The sequence below is a fragment of the Symphalangus syndactylus genome, chromosome 22 (assembly GCF_028878055.3).
Source record: "Symphalangus syndactylus isolate Jambi chromosome 22, NHGRI_mSymSyn1-v2.1_pri, whole genome shotgun sequence".
NCBI lineage: Eukaryota > Metazoa > Chordata > Mammalia > Primates > Hylobatidae > Symphalangus > Symphalangus syndactylus.
In genome coordinates this window covers 61194592-61213974 of record NC_072444.2, presented here as the reverse complement: position 1 = coordinate 61213974, position 19383 = coordinate 61194592, and the positions used below count along the sequence as shown (strand labels likewise).

Here is a 19383-nt window from a genome sequence, read left to right as displayed (position 1 = left end):
TGACAGACAGGAGCAGTGATGGTACAGAGGCACAGATGAACAGAAGCAGAGCCGGACAGGAGCTCAGGGCTCCCACGCCTGCCCCCGCACACTCTCTCAGCCATGTGCTGAGGGAGTCTGATTCTGCTCCCGTCCTTGTGATTTGCTTGGGAATCTCCATGTGTGCCTCTGGTTGGCATCAGCAAACTTGGAAAGGAGGATCCAGGGCTGGAAATCATTTCTTCATTGGGTTCACATTGCTTGAGGCCCTGCCCTCCACCAGAGATGAAGCTAAGTTCTGGGGACACAGAAGAGGGAACTCGTAGTCTAGTGGGAACAGCAATCCACAAACCCAGAATCCCCCTATAATTGCCATGGCAGAAGAGGTGGACACTGAGCCCCTGGAAAGGAAGCAGTAGGCTGCTTTCTGAGCTGGAAAAGCCTCTCTGGAGGAGCTGATGTTTGTGCTAAGCCACAAACCCCTTCTCTGAGCAATAACCTATTCCCTGGTCTTCCTGGGCTGAGGGCACTAATCCCTCTTGGGATTTCAGCACCTTCATACTCGCCCTTTGGCTGCTTGGGACCCAAAGCTCTGCTCTCCTGGGAAAGCCTTCTCATCCTTTCTCATCTTCTTCAAAACGTGCTTCCTGTTTTATTGGAAAACATGCTAAGACTAGATGGCGATGGTTGCACATCTCAATAAATGTACTCAAAATCATTGAATTGTACACTTGAGTGAACTGCACAGTGTGTAAATGATAGCTCAACAAAGCTGTTTTTAAAAACTTCCGAACATTTTTTATGTTGTGGCATACAAAAAACAATGATAGCATTGGTATCATACCCTGGGTAAGCTAAAAGAAATTTAGAGTTTGGTGAAAAAAAAATCATTATTCTTTATATCATTATAAGAAAAGTAAAATATAAAAGTTTCAGACAGGTATTAAATTTCGAATTTATATAATATTTCCAAATAAAATATTTTCAAATATTGAAGTAGATAAACTTGAATTTGTGTCCATGAACATACTTTGTACAACCTCTCTGCAAGGGATAAGGTGCTCATTCTCTTGGGGGACACAGGTTGGAAGTGGTTCCACGTAATCTTTGAACAACACTTCTTCATGGCTATCCCTTTAAATCCTTGGTGGTCTCCCTTAACAAGAAACTTTACTCACACAAGGAGGTAATACAAATTTTAAAATCATTTTTATAACCTTCAAAAATCTACACTGAAATTACAATGAAATGATCCAATAACTCTTTTCTTTCATTGACAAACAAGGAATATTGACATTTTCGTGATCATGTAAATAGATTTCAAATTCAATCAAATTTTTCATGCCAAGTACTTCAACATAATAACATGTACATTTGCAAAATGTACATGAATTATTAGGATAGTCAACCTACACAGAGCTGGCCTGGATGCCACTAAAAGGTATAGAAGCTACAAAAAAATAGTTATCCAGGGCATGTGAAGACACTTGGAGTTAATGCCCACCAGGACACAGTGAGCAGCCCATGCCTTGCACAACCTACCCTGCTCTCTGGACACCTGCAACGCTGGCTCCTCCAGCCACTTTCTAGGCCCTCATCCTCAGTGGGCAGTGGTGGTCCTACAGCCGCCTTCCTATGTGGATGTCCAGGAAATAGGGCAAGTGATGGATGGGCTCTGAGCAGGACTGTGGGGCATGTCCGTGGACCCCACTCCATTCAGACGCCCTGAGAGACACCTGAGACCCCATCTATCACCCCAAGGGATGAGGAGATCCTGATCTTGGGGCATAGGCTGAGCTGATGCCTGAGAACACCTCCTATGTTTGAACTCCAGAAAACCTACCAGCATTTGCTAAGTCTTCAGCCACCCTGAGACATTAGCCACTTTGAGGGCTTGCAGGGGACTCCCTGGAGAGGGAATGTGCTCCTAGTGAGAGGAACAGGGGGTTAAAAACACAAACTTGGAAAAATCTGTATTTAAGATGTGGGTGGACAAGTACCAGCTTGGGGAGAAAATAGAAGGGGAGGAAAACCAAATGCTGAGCGATCACAGAAATCAAAGGCAGGAAGCAGTTAATTGAAAGAGGGAGTAAAGTCTTAGGAGAAGGAGAAGAAGTGAGGCTGTGGGAAGTTGGTGGAGCAGCGGGCATCTCAGAAGACAGAGGCTCAGGAAAGAGGTGTAAAGTGGGGAGTTGAGGGTGCAGCCTGGTAACCTCGAAAGTCACATGGCAAGTGGAAACATGGCTTTCTCATTTATTGGCTCAAGGGAAGGAGCTTATGAAGGGCACAGCTGCTGGTGTTGGGGAAAAGGGAGACTCAAGGACCTGGGAGGCACGAGTCAAGGATCCATAAAGAAAGGTCTTCCTGGGAAGGAAAGCGTTGCTGTGCCTCTGACTTGGGAGCAAATGTTTTCCTGTTGGGATGACAAAGAGGAGACTCAAGGAGCCAACAGCCACCATCTAATCAGTTGGTGCAACAGATGGAGACAGCTGGTCCATGGCAATGTTCCTTCATTATTCATGTGCCAGCATTTTCTGAACAGCTGCTATGTGCCAGGCCCAGAGACAACTGAGACATAGGTCTTTTCCATTAGGAGATCAGAGTAAAGGGGAGGAAGCAAAGTATCAGATCATCACAGACCCAGCAGGAATGATGGGGAGAGTACAGAAAGCAGCCGGAAGTCATGGAAGGAGCACCCACTTAGAGGGCTAAGGCAGGCTGCCCCAAGGAGGCAGAATCCTAGCCAAGACTTAAGGAGTTAAACAGGAGGGGAAATATTCCAGGGAACTGCCCAGGGGCAAAATAGAGCACGGTCATTTGGGAAGTGAAATGTTCAGTTTGGATAGAGGGTGGATGGCAAAATGTAGAAAGGTGAAAGGCAGTGGCCCAAAAGATGAGGCAGGAACCCTGTCATGAGGAAGCTTGTTGCCTGAGGGGTTGTGTTCTGCCTATGGCTCTTCCCAGACTTTGTAATAAAGAGGGTAAGCTAAAGGATAAAGTATTTCTCTGTCCTCTTTGACTCTTAGGACATAGAGATCCATAATCTACAGAGAAAAATAATGAGGTATTGGGACTTTCAGATGAAAAGATGTTTAAAACAGCTGGACAAATTGCTCCCAGAGACGAAAGCCTTTACAGATAGTGTTAATTGTATTTAGTAGTTAGTTGTCCTGGTTCTTATCTTTCTTTGGAAAGGATTATACAGAAAGCATACAAGCTGTAACTACTTTTCTTTAAACACCACTTTGGTGTCTTATTTCTCAGCTCAAGAATCTTCTGTAGCTCCCCAGTGCCTTCACCATCAGGTCAGAGCTTCCCTGTTAGGATTCTCCATTTCTTTTTTCCTAATGCATACCTCCCCATCAGCTATCTCAATATCAACACATGTATTAATTGCCTTAAAAGACGAAGACCCTGCACTATGAATTTACATGTTGTTGTTTGAGGGAGTTTCATAGCCTAAGAAAGCAAAAGTGTTGGAAGAGTGGGACTGCCTCAGGAGTTCAGAGAGTACCATGAGATGCCCTACACCCCGTCCATCCCTGACTCTCTGCCTTTAGACAAGGTTTGAGGACTGTGGCTGATAAAGGAAGTGACATCAATGAAATAAGGAGGAATACCTAATCATGAAAATGGAGAGTCTGTAAAGCATCACTGTAAAGAGCATGAGCCCAGGAGCCACACATCAAGTGACCTTTAGCAATTTGGGTAACCCCTGAGCCTCAGTTTCCCACCTGAAACTGATGATCATATCTACATTGTAGGGTTATTATGGAAATTAAGTAAGACACTATATGCAAAGCACTCAACACGATGCCTAGCAGACAGCTGTCAATCAACAGTAGCTATTAATGTTAATTATATTCATAAAGACCATTGTGAAAAAGGGTAGAGGCATGGTAGTTAGATATCTGTCTTGGGGATGTACTGCCTGGGCTTATAGCCCCTGCTCTTCTACCTAGCAGCTATGTGGCCTTAAGCAAGTCGCATAAACCTCTCTGTTCCTCATTTTCTTTATCCATAAAATGGGAATCATAGTATCTACCCCATATGTCACTGTAAGAATATTAGTGTGGTACCAGCACTGAGTCTAAAAGGTGAAGGAAACTGAAATCTAGAACAAGGCGAGAGAGAGAAAAGCTGTGCACCTCTCTCTAGGCTTAAATAGCTGCTGCCCGCCCTCAGTTCTCAGTGATGTCGGCATGTAAATAGACAGACAGTGGAAGAGAATATAAATCCCAGAAGTAGATCCAAATACATATGGAACATTATGACATCCTCTCAAATCAGCAGAGAAAAATGGACTGTTCAATAAATGAGGTTGGGACCATCAGGTGGCCATCTGGAAGAGCTGGCTCTGCCTTCATCCTCTGCAACGGGAAGGAGCCAACCTAGCAGAGAGGAACAGGAATGCACCAGAGATGTTTGCTCTCCATGCTTTGTCATCTTTGAAGTAGCACCTATTCAAAAGTATTACCCACTCTAAAAAGTCAAAGAAAAAAAGATAGATAAATAAATAGTTCTCCAGAAGTGATGAAAGATGGATTGCCTGGGAGAAGGGCCAGGAATCCCAGGAGGTTGGCTTCTCTATCAAGTACATGCACCCTTCTTCCAAGAGGCTACAAAACACATGCACAGCCAGGGACAACATTGCAGAAGCTGGAAAAGGGCTCTAGGGGACTGTGCAGTCCCTCTTGCCTATCACTGTACTTTGGGCCAAAGCTTCAATGCAAATTCAAGCATTATTTGGGAAGGGAATACAGCGTATGTGCCTACTTTTCTAGATCAGCAGAGATGGGAGCTACTGAAAGAGAAGGACCCTGGTCATGGAGATTTGAGGAGGTACAGGACACAGGATCTGGGGATGCCACTAAAGCTGTCAGATCCATATGAAGCCAGAACAGTGGCAGGGCAGAGGGAGCTGATGGGATCTCAAAAAGAAGCCCTAAGCATTCCTTGAGAGAGGGCAGGGAAAGGAGATGTGTTTCCCCAAGTTCATTCTTTTGCTAGGACTCGTATTTGAGGAGCCTGGTCTTCCAAAGATGCTGGAGGCTGCATGTCATGGCCTCAGAAAAAGCTCCCAGCTCCCTTGTCCTCAGCAGTGATTTAAGTTAAATTGTACAACTGGCAACAGTTGACAACACTCTCCAGATCTGAAAGACAAGCCTGGTCCTTCACGCCCACTGAGTCTACCCAGGGGAATTATCCATCCTAAGGCCCCCTTCCTAAGTGTGCTTCTGACAAGCCTTCTCCCAATTGTCCCAGCCTTTGATTTGTATTTGTACCTCCCACTCACACATCCTAAGAGGATTCAACTCAAGTGTAACCCTGAATGGGTTACAGGTTACAAGCAAAAAAAAAAAAAAAAAAGGTGCAAAATCAATGCAGCCTATAAACTCTCATTCCCTTGCCTCTTCGCACAGCTCTGGAGATAAGAGTCTAACTCAATTGATGCAGGATTCACATCTGAGGAATTTTTTTTATTAACTTTTCTCCTGATTATAAAAGGAGAACTCTATTTCTTGCCCTTCTGGGTCTTACCCTGTAGATTAGACACAATGACAGCATCCTCACAGAAAAACCAGGAAATACAGAATAAAATATACGAAAAAGAATTCAGACACCAATTATCCTACCACCCAAGATAACAATATTATTGTATTAGTGTGAATTTCTAGTCCTTTCAATAAAGCATGGTTGATACAATTTAAATGATATTATATATTGAGCATACTGTTAATATGATAATATCAATATCAAATTATATTTTGTATCATTTGCCAATGGACTTAAATTCTTTATAATTTTTGGTGGTTACATATTATTCCATCCTAAGGATATGCTGATATGCTGAAATTTATTTGGCCAATCCTATAATAGATACTTTTCAAGGTCAATTTTTTTCTAATATAAATAATGGTATAATAATAACATTTTGCCTGAATCCTGACTCACCTATCAGATCACTACCCTAGGATTAATTCCCAAAATTTAAGAATGCAAGGCCAAAGAGTAGGAGCATTTTTAATGCAATGTGTAATACCACACTGACTTCAAGAAAAGTTTTACCCGTTAAACTCCCCCAACCAACTATAGAACTTTTGCTCTCTATATCAAACTTTGAACCACTTCCCAGATGAGCCATAGCATTTAAGGCTGGAAGAAAGGTGGTATCCTATGAGAGTGTCCCCACAAGATTAATCCATTTGTCTGGAGAAGCAAATCTGAAATCCAGCCAGGGCCAAGGAATATTGTAGGCATGTGCTTTTTGACCAACACTTCCATTAACCCTGTTTCTGGTACCACCTGTCTAGGAATACACTTTAGGGGCTTCCCCCACCCGCCCCAGACACTAAATACTTGGTATATTTTCCAACATCAATTCTCTGTTTCTCTGACACCAACTGGGTATCCAACGATCCAATTCAACTGTAACACTATCGGAATTAGCATAGACCCCACAGGTTAAGGGCTCAGTCCCACAAGACTGCCCCACTTCAAATGCCACTCACAAGTCCAAGGTTGCCAGTTGCACTTCTGATGGAACAACTATAAACTTAGAAGATCCCACAACATCCACCTTAGGTTCAATAATTCACTAGGACAACTCCCAGAACTCAGGAAATCTCCTTACTATTACTCATTTATTACATAACTCAGGATTCACAGGGAGGGTATGGAGAGTAGGGGCACAGAGCTTCCCTGCCCTCTCTGGGTGCACCACCCTCCCAGCGCTTCAGTGCATTCGCCAACCCCACAGCTCCTTAAACCCCGTCATTTATGGGTTTTTATGAAGGTTTCATTACATAGGATGATTAATGAAATCACTGACCATTGGTGATTGAGCTCAATCTCCAGCCCTCCTCTGGAGGTCAGGGCGGGGCTGAAAGTTCCACTCTGTAATCATGGTTTTGTCCCTCTAGTGATCAACCCCTGTCCTGAAGTTATCTAGAATAGGGATTGATCACCGGAGGTTGACTCAGCCACCAGTCATTCATAAGCATACCAAAGAACCAATTCTGGCCGGGCACAGTGGCTCATGCCTGTAATCCCAGCACTTTGGGAGGCCAAGGTGGGCAGATCACTTGAGGTCAGGAGTTCAAGACCAGCCTGGCCAATAGACCAAAAAGGTAGCTAGGCACGTTGGCAAGCGCCTGTAATCTCAGCTACTAGGGAGGCTGAGGCAGGTGGCACGACTGCACTCCAGCCTGGATGACAGAGAGAGACCCTGTTGCAAAAAAGAAAAAAAGTCAATTCCAAGAGTCGTGGGAGCTCTGTGCCAGAAACTAGAGAAAAGATCAAATGTTTATGTTTTATACCATGTTGCCCCTTCCCCATTTTCTGTTTTGTGGTGGATATGGAGCACTATCCACTCCTAACTTCAAGGGTCGAGCTTAAGAGCCAGATCCAGGCCTGGCACAGTGGGGGGGCTCACGCCTATAATCCCAGCATTTTGGGAGGCCAAGGCAGCAGATCACTGGAGGTCAGGAGTCCAAGACCAGCCTGGGCAACATGGCAAAACCCCATCTCTACTAAAAATATAAAAGTTAGCCAGGTATGGTGATGCCCACCTGTAATCCCAGCTACTTGGGAGGCTGAGGCAGAAGAATTGCTTGAACCCAGGAGGCGCAGGTTGCAGTGACCCAAGATCACACCACTGCACTCCAGCCTGGGCAACAGAGCAAGATTCCATCTCAAAAAAAAAAAACAAAAAGAAAACAAACAAAAAAAAACAGATCCAGGCCAATCAGTGCATCAAATCTCCAGTCTAGGAGATTTGGCTACAGAGATTGGTCCAGGGTTGATATGACTGGATATGACATGATCAGACCCAACGAGTCACAACGAGACTTTAGAATAAGGAACTTTCATTCTTTCCCATGAGAGATGAAGCTGAAAAAAATGCAAGATCTACACCTGCTATAGGCATCTCTTACTACCACAGGGAACAGCCTAAGAATGCATCACGATGAAAGAGAAGAACCTAGTAATAGTGAAGCAAAAAGCACACATAAGTCTCTGATCAAGCATCTAAATCAAACCTTCCTAGGCTTTTCAGTCACATGAGAACCCCCACGTTGATTTGGCCAGTTTTGGTAACATTTTCAGTTGTGGAAATCTAAAGAGCTTTAACAGCAGAACATATCTGTAAATGCTGATAATCTTGGAAGGAAGGGGATCTGGTTCAGAAGCAGGATACATGAGTAAGGTCAGAGCCAGGGCTCACACCAGAGGTGGAGCCAATGGAATGGGAGCCAGGCAAGCACACCTGGGGGCACCTGACATGCTAGAGGTGTGCCAGGCCCTTCTCATCACAGACACCAGGGGCAGGCTGAGCAAAGGCAGGGAGATCTGTCGGCATGTTTGCAAGCCCTTGAAACCACTGGGTCTGGGCTTCAAGACAATTAGGGAATCTGGGCAGAAAGGCAGGAGTAAGTTTCCAAGCAAGAGTATGGACAGGTGCTAAATGTGTGGCACAAGGTTAGGATTTGGGCAAGGAGAATCCAACAGGAGCCCAAATCAGTGTGGCACTGACAGTAATTTCTGTTTTCCTTACCTTCATCGTCTCTGAAATCCCAGAGTCTACGGGAAGACTGAACCTCCTATGGTATGAATTAAATACGTTCATCCATGATGAGTGGGGCAAGTTGGGTGGGTGAGAAGATCAACAAACACTAGTCACAGGAGTCCCCTAAGGCTAGGCTGAGAGCTCCTTGAGGACAAAAGCCACCTTTTGTTCAGGGCAGTCACTAGCCCCACAAGGAAAGGCAGGAGTAGCAGGACATGTGCCCATTCTGCAGACAGGGCTTTCAGCCTAGGAAGAGAAAGGATCACAGGCACAGCATGGGTAGCAGGAGACACTGGACTTCAAAGGACCCAAGACAGGGGCCGTCGGTTCTTCTGCACTCTGGGCTGTCTATAAGTACAGGAGCATAAAGCTCACAGGTGAGTCTGATGCCAGAGAGCATCTTGTTATCACTTAAAGCAAAACACTGGTCAGGGCCAATGGTTCTCAAACTTTAGTGTAAACCAGAATCACCTGAAGGACTTACTAAAACAGAGATTGCTCAGCACTACCCCCTAGCATTTCTGATTCCAGCAAGCATGAGGAGGGTCCTAAGAACCTGCATTTCTAACAAGTTCCCAGGTGTAGCCAATGCTGCTAATCTGGAAACCACATTTAAGAGCCATACCCTAGGCACGTGTTTCTCAACCCTGACTGTACGTTAGAGTCACTGGGGATTCTGATTTAATTAACTGAGGAGGGGCCCAGGCATGGATATATTTTTATCATCCCCCAGGTGAGTCTAATATAGAGCTAGGCTTTTAAAAATAACTTGTTTAGGGCCAGGTGTGGCAGCTCATGCCTGTAATCTCAGCACTTTGAGAGGCTGAGGCAGGTGAATCATTTGAGATCAGAAGTTTGAGACCAGCCTGGCCAACACGGCAAAACCCCATCTCTACTAAAAATACAAAAATTAGCCAGGCATGGTGGCATGTGCCTGTAATCCCAGCTATTTGGGATGCTGAGGCAGGAGAATTGCTTGAAACCAGGAGGCAGATGTTCCAGTGAGCGAAGATCATGCCACTACACTCTAGCCTGGGCAACAAGAATGAGACACTGTCTCAACAAAATAAATAAAAAATAACTTGTCGAGGTGCCAAAACAATTAGATGGGTAAAGAATCGCCTTCAACAAGTATTGCTGGGACAACTGGATATCCACATGTGAAAGAATGAAGTTAGACCCCTTCCCTCACATCATATACAAAATCAGCTCAAAATGGATCATAGACCTAAATGTAAAAACTACACATATAAGCTACACCAAATGTAAAAACTATACCATATAGCTATCATTTAAAAAATGAAGTACTGATACATGCTACAACATGAATGAACTTTGAAAACAGTATGTTAACTGAAAGAAGTCAGTCACAAAAGGCCACATTGTATGATTACATTTATATGAAATATCCAGAAGAGGGAAATCTGTGAAGACAGAAAGTAGACCAGTGACTGCCCAGGGCTGGTTGGAGGAGAGCGACGGGGAGTGATTGCTGGTGGGTAGGGGTTTTTTGGCGGCGAGGAGTGGGGGGGGTGATAAAAATGTTCCAAGCTTAGAGTGTGGTGATGGTTGCACAACTCTGTGAAGATATTAAATACAATTGAACTCTACACTTTGAACAGGTGAATTGTGTGGTATTTGAATTTATCTCAATAAAACCATTTTTAAATATTCTAGGTCTTTTGGAAAAATACTATTAGTGATGTTTTATAGGACAAAGACCCTGCCATATTTTTTTATTTCATTCACCCCCAATACCCTGAGAAATATGAGACAGGGAATTCTGATTAGGCTGTACATAATGGAGGAATACAGTCATTATTCATATGGACTAGCTGCCTGCAGACTGACCCAGAATTACAGAGCCATTTGACTGACAAGGAAACTGAAACATGGAAAAATTGAGACTTCCCCTATCACAGGACCAACCAATGGCAGAAGCAGCCTGGAATGGAGTGCTTCCTCCTCTTCCTGTTCCTCCACTTTAGCCATGATCTCTTATTCCCAGAAATGACAAGGTTTATCTGCCACATAGAAGCTAAGAACAATTGCATATTGATCTTCAAAAATACACTGTCAAAATAGACAGATGTCATACACATTGAAACACCCTACCTTCCTGTGTGCTTTGTTTCCAGGAATGGATGCTCTATGAAGGCTTGAGCCATTGCCCACCCAGGGTCACACCCAGGCTAACATCTAGGCTGAGCTAGTGTGCAATGATTCTGGATTATAATAATCATATATTTCACCTCCCCAACCCAAACCCAAAAGACACCCACTCTAGAAACACATCTGAGAAACCCCTGGAGCAATGCTTCTCAACCTGTCACAGAAATCTTGTTAAAATCAATGTTCTGGTACAGTAGGTGTGGAGTGGGGCCTGAGATTCTGCATTTCTAACACATGCAGGTGACGTCCATGCTGCTGGTCTGGGAACATTTTGAATAGCAAGGCCCTGTGACTGATGAAGGCGGTTTGCAAATCACACTTGAGAAACACCATTCTAAAGTCTCACTGGCATAGAATTTTCTATTGTAGTCAATCCATACCCAGCGTTTTTGTCATGGCTTATTAATATTCCATGGAAAATGTTAGTTGATACAATATTTCACTCATTAAGATCGTAGTGCCTTCAAGCTGCTCCCCTTAGCACAGCTATTCACAAAGCAGAATCAGCATCAGCTGGGAGCTTGCTGGAAAGGCACATTCTCAGGCTATGGCCAGACCTATTGCATCAGAAACAATTCGTTCATGTTTGAGCAAGCCCTGCAGGTGATTCTGGTGCTGAATAACATTTGAAAACCACTATCTTAGGGTCACAGATGGTGTCTGAATGTGGCCTCCCAGCCTCTCCACCCTCAACCCCCCTGTACTTTCCGTTCCTCCAGTGTGCTTTGAAGACTTCCTAACTGCTGTTCTTTTTACCTGGTAAGGCAAAGCAGAATTTTTTTTTTTTTTTTTCAGTAAGAAAAGCTGCTTTTCTGAGCAGGCACAGCACATTATTTTAGTTCCATAACTTGAGGAGGCCCACATTGCCTGGGCCCTTTGAGGCACTGGCTTCCACTTCCTCCCCATGTGAACCCTGAGGACCCAACACTGTCCCAGGCAGAAGAGGAGTGTCAAGGCCTCTCAGGGAGGATGGAGAGCTAAGCTCTGCTTGCTTCCTCACCTTCAAGAGCCAATGCTTTTAGAAGTTCTCCTACAATCTGCATTGGGGTAAAGTCAGTTAGTGGGAGAGAAAGCCCAGGCAGAGCGAAACTCATGCCGTGTGGAGGTGAAGGTTGACCTGGTGACCTAGACCCCAAGCCCATCACCATGGCACACCGTTCTTGGGGACTGAGGGCCGAGCACACATGAGTTTTGCATTGGTACCTTGGGGCAGCGATTCTCCTTCATTATTATGTCATTTGCACCCAGCACAGTGCTGGTACAAAGAAAAATACAGTCATTATCCTTGTGGACTAGCTGCCTGCAGACCGACCCAGAATTACAGAGCCGGCATCTCATTTGACTGACAAGGAAACCGAAACACGGAAAAATGGAGTGACTTCCCCTGTCACAGGGCCAACCAATAGCAGAAGCAGCCTACAACCTGGACCTTCACATTCCAGGGCCTTCATCCCCTCACTCCACACCCAAACTCCTCAAGGCTAGCCTTCAGTGCTTTTCTGTCAGAGTCAAGATACACCTGGGATAATGGTGCAGGGTCTGAACTTTTTAAAATTAATATTAAATTTTGGGTGCAGAAAGAGAGTCACTGAAACAAGTTAGTTATTTCAACCCAAACTTATTTTTAATCACCCTGGGTCTTTATAAACTCCCACTCCCAGTACTGAAAATGTTGCTAATAGAATTGCACTGGCATTGGACTAGAGAAGGCAGACTAGTCCACAGTCCAATTTCCTGAACTAGAGTCAAGTGTGAAGAGCTAGTCAAAATGAAACATGGGATCAGGGCTTATTTCCCTCAGCAGTTCCTCATTAGTAAGAAGGTGTGTGGCTGACAATCTTCATGGCTGGGCATTGTTTTGGAGGTTTTACACTGGAGAAAAGATGTTATTTGACACAAGGTCAAACATGCATAAGAAGAAAAAAAAACTTTTCTTAATAATAAAAAAAACCTTGAATAAGTATAAATATTGATTGACTCCAAACAAGTGCCTGGAAATAAAATGATTTTCTAAAATTACCAGAATGCATTATTTATTGCACATGTCACTGAGGTAGGAGAATAGTATATTAGGAAATCCAGAGAGTTATCGAATTTTTAAAAAGGGACAGGTTGAGACTCAGTTGCAGTATTGCTGACAAAGCCTTCCGAATTCCTCTCTGAAGGTTATGAGGGCAGCCTCTCTATGGAGAGACACCACACCCAGTTGTAATGACAACATGCAGAAGGACTCAGAGGTCACTGACACTCAGGAAATCTACTCCAAAGCAGAAAGAGCATGCCTTCCAAAAAAAAAAAAAAAAAAAAGCATGATAATGTCATTAGCAATTATTGTAAACCAAAAATAAAATTCTAAGCAACTCCCTGCTGCCCCACTGCCCCAACCCCACAGTCATCTGAATAGACTCCTTCCTCTTGGCCTGGGCACTCAAGATAACCTGAAAGACTGGTTCACTGGTTCAGGCCATGACGGGAAGGGAGAGTCAGACATGCCTAATTATGCCCTCCTCCCTTTTGGAATTCAGGAAAAGCTGACCAACATTAAACATCAACACAGACCTTAAGTCTTATAAGAAACATTTATAATCTTTTCTCTCTGAAGCCTGCTACCTGGAGGCTTCATTTGCATGATACAACTTTGGTCTCCACAATCCCTTATAATCCAGACATTCCTTTCTACTGATAAGAACTTTTTCAACTAATTGCCAAAAGCAAATTTTTAAATCTACCTATAACCTGGAAGCATACCCCCCGACCTTGTCCTGCCTTTCTGAACTGAACCAATGCATATCTTAAATGTATTTGATTGATGTATCATGTCTCCCTAAAATGTATAAAAAACCAAGCTGCCCCCGACCACCTTGGGCACACGTTCTTGGAGTCCCCTGAGGGCTGGGTCATGGGCCATGGTAACTCACATTTGGCTCAGAATAAATATCTTCAACTATTTTACAGGGTTTGACTCTTTTTGTTGACATTATTGTTCTATTAAACAATCTTACAGTATTTTTCCAACCTTTTTAAACTTTAAAACTTTTATATTCGTTATCAATTTGCCCTCACAACAAACCAATAAAGCATACAGACCACATATGTGCCAGTTTTCTTTATGGAGTACCTACCATGTGCTGGGCAAACAGGGACATGACAATATAGAACAAGACAGACGTGTTCCCTGCCTGTATGGTGCCAAAAGTCTTGTAGGAAGTCAGATATTTAATGGGAGTTCCATATGAAGACAACTTTTGTTCTTTGTATCCATCATTCAACAAGCACTTATTAAAAGCCTGCTTCATCCCATATGCTTGCCAGGCACTGACACCCAAAGATAACACAGACACAGCCCTACCTATAGAAACTTCCTGTCCCTGCCTGTAGGAACTTCCTGTCTAGTCAGGAAGAGACTCCAAACAAGAAAACAGTGCTGGGGCGGGGGAAGCAGGGAGGAGGGGATAGGGCAGGAGCACAGATAATTTCATTGAAAAGGAGATATTAGAGCTGAATATGAAAATAATTTGTGGGACTTTTGCTTTTAGGAGAAAAAATGTCTTCTGGGCAGAAGAGAGAAATGCATGTCATGCTCGGGTGTGAGGGAGATTTGGGGGTTTAGGCAGCCCTGGGAAGGCTGTGAAAAGAAGGGGTGCTGGAGGTGCGGCCACAGGGGCCAGCTGGTGCAAGGGTAGAATTCCCGTGCTACAGAGGTGAAACATCATCTGGGCAGGTATCTCACCAAGGCATTCATATAATCAACTTTCATTTTAGAAAAAAGAATCCTATTTCCAAAGTGGAGTATGGATTTAAGAGGGTGGTCACAGAAGTGAGGCCAGTTAGGAGTTACAATCTACAATAAGATGATTCAACTAAGTATTTTTTAAAAAATAACTACACAGGGAAATGAAAGGATTGTTTAATAAATCCAGGGTGATAAAACTGTACACTAAGCATACTATTTGTTATTTCATGTAATTTGCCCAGCATCTTTACTAGGAAGGTCTTAGTATTCCTATGTTATTAATTGGAAGACTGGGGCACAAAGAACTCAGGAAAATTTCCCAAAGCCGCATGTCTAGTAAGGAACAGCAACCCGAACTCAAAGTCACCCCGCCCATCACCATACATTGCACGGAGTAGACACTCAGTAAGGGTCTGTCGTGGCTAGGTGGGCAAGTGTTGGTTGCCAAGTGAGGAGTGAATATTGGCGGTTCTAAGAAGAAAGCTGTTGGAGTGGTTTTCAACCAGTGGGCATTTCACCTTTCAATCCCTGGAAGTGTCATCCAGCCTCCCTGTCTCCTGATGGAGAAACCTGAGAAACAAACAAACAGCAGTCTCTGGGAAGATGCACCAAAACCTCGTTTACTGAACAAAGGGTGATGGAAATGGCTGAGAATCAGGCCACAGGGACAGAGCCTCTGGATTCTGGCTGGGTCTTCTCTTTCCACCCACTCTGTCTGCTCAGCAGGATCATACATCACTTTTCCCTCAGACTGTTAATTAGAGAGACACCCGCCACCCCGACACAACACGGTAATTATGAAAACAGAGTGCTGTGCACAACATAACATGGAAATGAAGTGACATGCATCCAATTAATTAAACTTTCACAGCTCCAATCGGTTTTAATTAGAGAAGCTATCCTTTTCACTCTTCTCTTGATCAATACATGAGCTTTGCAATACATATATATTTTTTAATCAATTAGCAAACAAAAAAAGAAAGAGTCTTAGCTGAGGGTTCCATTAACTCTTCCACAAGCCATACCTGTGTGCACTGTCCATTTTTATTTTCAGAATTTACGAGGAACGCCGGATTTGAGACCCTGCGGCTTGTTTCCAAGTTTAAAAGAAAAAAAAGATGAGAGAGCTGAGAAATGTCAGCCCCATTGTTTCCTTTTATTATTCTTGTTTATAGACCTAGATAATGCATTGTGCACTCCAGAAATTAAGAAAAGCTCATAGAACAACGTCAGCCTAAAAGCCCAAAAGCTGTGTTTCTTCACATCATCAGTATAGCACCTGTATAACTTTGACCAAAGAACAGCTCTTCCTGTCTGGGAAGGGCATCCTTCTTGACAGGCATTCAGCTTTTGGAGGGCTGTCCACAGCTCAATGAAGACCAGATGAAGGACATGCTAACCCTTTGGATCGGCCAGCTCAGCCCTAGCAATTGATGGGGTCACACATACAGCAGGCCAGATCAGCCTCATATAAGATATCGTCAGCACCACCCATCTGATGCTTCAAATAGGCTGCAGAGTGCTGTGTTCTTGGTCTATCTCCAGGTGAATTTTTAAATCTTAGCATCAGGCAAGTGAGAAAGTCATAAGAATGGAATAAACAACACTTTAGTAACCAGGGGAGTCAAAAAGAACAGGAGAAATGAGGTGCAGAATGGGTAGGGCAGCTCAGGAAGCTGAAGCGCAGACTAAGACATACAAATAAGGGTATTTTATAACCACTGTCTGCACATTAAAAGTACTAATCTGGGTAGTAATGAAAGCAAAACAAACCCCGTAGAGAACCCCTGCACGAGATGCAAATAAGGAGCAAAAGAGCACAGACTGGCAAAGGTTGAAACCCCCGCCCACCTTTGACAGACATAGCTAATGGATCACAGCACCCTTTCACACCAATTCCAGACATGACTTGGGACATTATATCAGTTAGTTTGACTTCAGCTGCACACAACAGAAACCTCGACTCAAATTGGGTTAAACAATATGGAAATGCATTGTCTCACATAACAGGAATTTAGGAAGGTCAGACGAAGAGCGAACTTTAGGGTTGGTTGATTTGGGGGCTAAATTCATTCATCAAGGACCTGGTTTCTCTCCATCTGTCTCTTGTTTCATCCTCAAAATTGGCTTCATCTTTAACCTGATTGAAAGATGGCTACAGCAGAAATCATATCCAGGATGACAAGGTCCAGAGAGATCATCCTTCCCTACCTAAAGGAGAAAACTGACCTTTCCCAGAAACCACCAGCAGGCTTCTCCTCACATCTCAGTGTTCAGAGTCAGGTTGGTTGCCCTTTCCTCAGTTAGTCACTGGCCCAGGGAAGGAGATGATAGACTCATCCATCTGGGCTGGAATGGATGTGGGGAATAACCATAGTGTGTCCCCTACAAAAACCTAATTCTTTATAAAATTATGGCACCCACTACCAACTACTGATCATATTGGAACCAGAGAGAAAATGTTCTGGACCTTCCTTGGACTGGAGAAAGAATCAACAGTGGGGACACTAGTAAGCATGGCTTATGGTGAGGGAGTGACAGAGGAAAAGGGGATATCATTTTGATTGGAGAAGAATTTGAGAATGAGTTATTGGGGTTGAGGAAAAGCCTGGTGCCCCTCATCCCCAGAGATCTGGCATAGCCTACCTAAACTTATAAAGCAAAAGTCTTCAGTGGATGTGATACACATATAGGGAGCTATGGTTCCATATCATGGAAGAGAAATTAGGTTACTGTGTACACTTCAGGCAAGGAGTCCAAATCAGTTGTCATCTTACAAAAGAAAAGTGAAATAAGAATCATAGATTCAGAATCCAAGACCTCAGAGAAAACCACAAGCATCATTCATGAAAAAGACATCCCAGGGTTGTGGTACCTAAAGGAGAAACATGTGCCAATCTCTTTCTGGCAAAGACCATCGTTTTTCTGAGAGGCAATCTTAAAGACCCTTCTCTCTTGGTTTAAGGTACAAAGGAAGAACCCAATAACCCCCACTCCAAAAGAAATTCTTACTGTCCCATCTCTCTCCGACTCTTCCCTTCTCTCACCTATCACCTGGAGGTGGTGATGGGCTAGATTCCATGGGGATGTTCTTTTAGTAGGTCCCGCATGTAGAGAGTCTGGTGCCTCTGTTTAGAATGTGGGGATATCTGTCACTGCCACCTATTGTTTTCAACTTTGCAGCTTCCAGTGATGGCAGTGGGCAGGGGTGGGGGCGGCATATTCAACATTCTAATTCAATCATCATCATCAAAGACTGAAGGAGAGAGAACAGAGGTGAGGTTAGGTGAATATAGTATAAATGAGTTAAATCCTCATTTTTCATAGTGAGAGTTAAAAACATTATCTAACCTTCATAAACCAAGAAATAGAACAGAACATATTATAAAGCGATAACCACCAGAAGAATTAAATCATAAACAGATTGAAGCAGGGGCTAGGGAGGGGTACTGATAAGGCAAGAGACTGCAGCTTCCCATCACAAGTTCTTCTGGACTACCTCCATTACTTTAATAAACACTTAAAACAAAATATGAGAAGATAAATATCTGTTCACTCTTGTATTCCCACTGTCTGACATGTAGTAGGTGCTAAATATTTATTTATTTATTCATTCATTCTGAGAATGAGTCTCGCTCTATCACCAGGCTAGACTGAAGTGGCACAATCTCAGCTCACTGCAACCTCCGCCTCCCAGGTTTAAGCGATTCTCCTGCCTCAGTCTCCCGAGTAGCTGGGATTACAGGCGCCCGCCACCATCAATACTTATTTTTGTTTTTGTTTTGTTTTGAGACAGAGTTTTGCTCTTGTTGCCCAGGCTGGAGTGCAATGGCGTGATCTCGGCTCACCAAAACCTCCACCTACCGGGTTCAAGCGATTCTCCTGCCTCAGCCTTCCCAAGTAGCTGGGATTATAGGCATGTGCCACCAAGCGGGGCTAATTTTGTATTTTTAGTAGAGATGGGGTTTCTCCATGTGGGTCAGGCTGGTCTCGAACTCCCAGCCTCAGGTCATCTGCCCACCTCGGCCTCCCAAAGTGCTGGGATTATAGGCATGAGCCACCGCGCCCGGCATCAATACTTATTTGTTAAATGAACCAATGATATGTTCCAAATAAGAGCAATGGTTTGGCGAGTGCCCAGCTATGTAGGTGACAAATCTGTTCTTCACCCCCTCAGAGCTGAAACCCTGGGCTTTCTTAGATGAGTTGGTGTCAGATCACCTGTACATTCAGCCCTGGACTCTCATTCTGGACCTAGTCTCTTACAAACCTAGAGGAGCAATTTTGAATGCTCTGTTGACTTGAAATTTTGACATCAGAAAAACAACTTTGCTTGCTGATCAAGTCACACAATTTTACAGTTCTCCATCAAATAAGTCCCATGACTTACTCTGGGTGTAGACCAGGTACCCAGCTGAATGGCAGCATTCAGAACCCTCAACATGAGTAATCTACACATGGGGAGATCTTTATGGGAGAGTCAAAGGTAACTGTGTCATTTGGAGCAGTCTAGCAACTTTACCTAGTGGCCTAATGCCTAGACATAATCAAGTATCTAGGACAGGTTGTGCATATGCCAACTTGGTCAATGTAACCTGCCCAAGTCCCCCACCCATTCACGGACATTGACCAAGAAATGGGCATTGACCAAGGAACATTTTCAATAAGTGATTTTCCTGAGGATTTATGGGGAAAATTCTCGATGGTGATAGAATGTTCCTCAAAAGAGCAACTGAGGCCGGGTGTAGTGGCTCACACCTGTAATCCCAGCACTTTGGGAGGCCAAGGCAGGAGAATCACTTGAGCAATGGGAAAATTCCCTTGAGGATCAATATGCTCCTGACAGGTCACGTTCTTAAGTTTGCCGTTGATGGTTTCAGGAGATCTTTAAGTTATAAACAAGTATGCTAACATGTTGATTTGCAGTATC

General features: G+C 43.8%; 1 protein-coding gene across 1 annotated transcript in view; it reads right to left on the bottom strand.

The window, feature by feature from the left end:
• THSD7B (thrombospondin type 1 domain containing 7B) overlaps positions 1-17193 on the bottom strand; it is a 1279053-nt gene extending 1261860 nt beyond the window's left edge. Inside the window, exon 1 of the mRNA XM_063631314.1 lies at positions 17100-17193. The gene's annotated coding sequence lies outside the window, so the exon portion shown is untranslated. The remainder of the gene's footprint in view (positions 1-17099) is intronic.
• Between the last annotated feature and the right edge of the window lie 2190 nt (positions 17194-19383).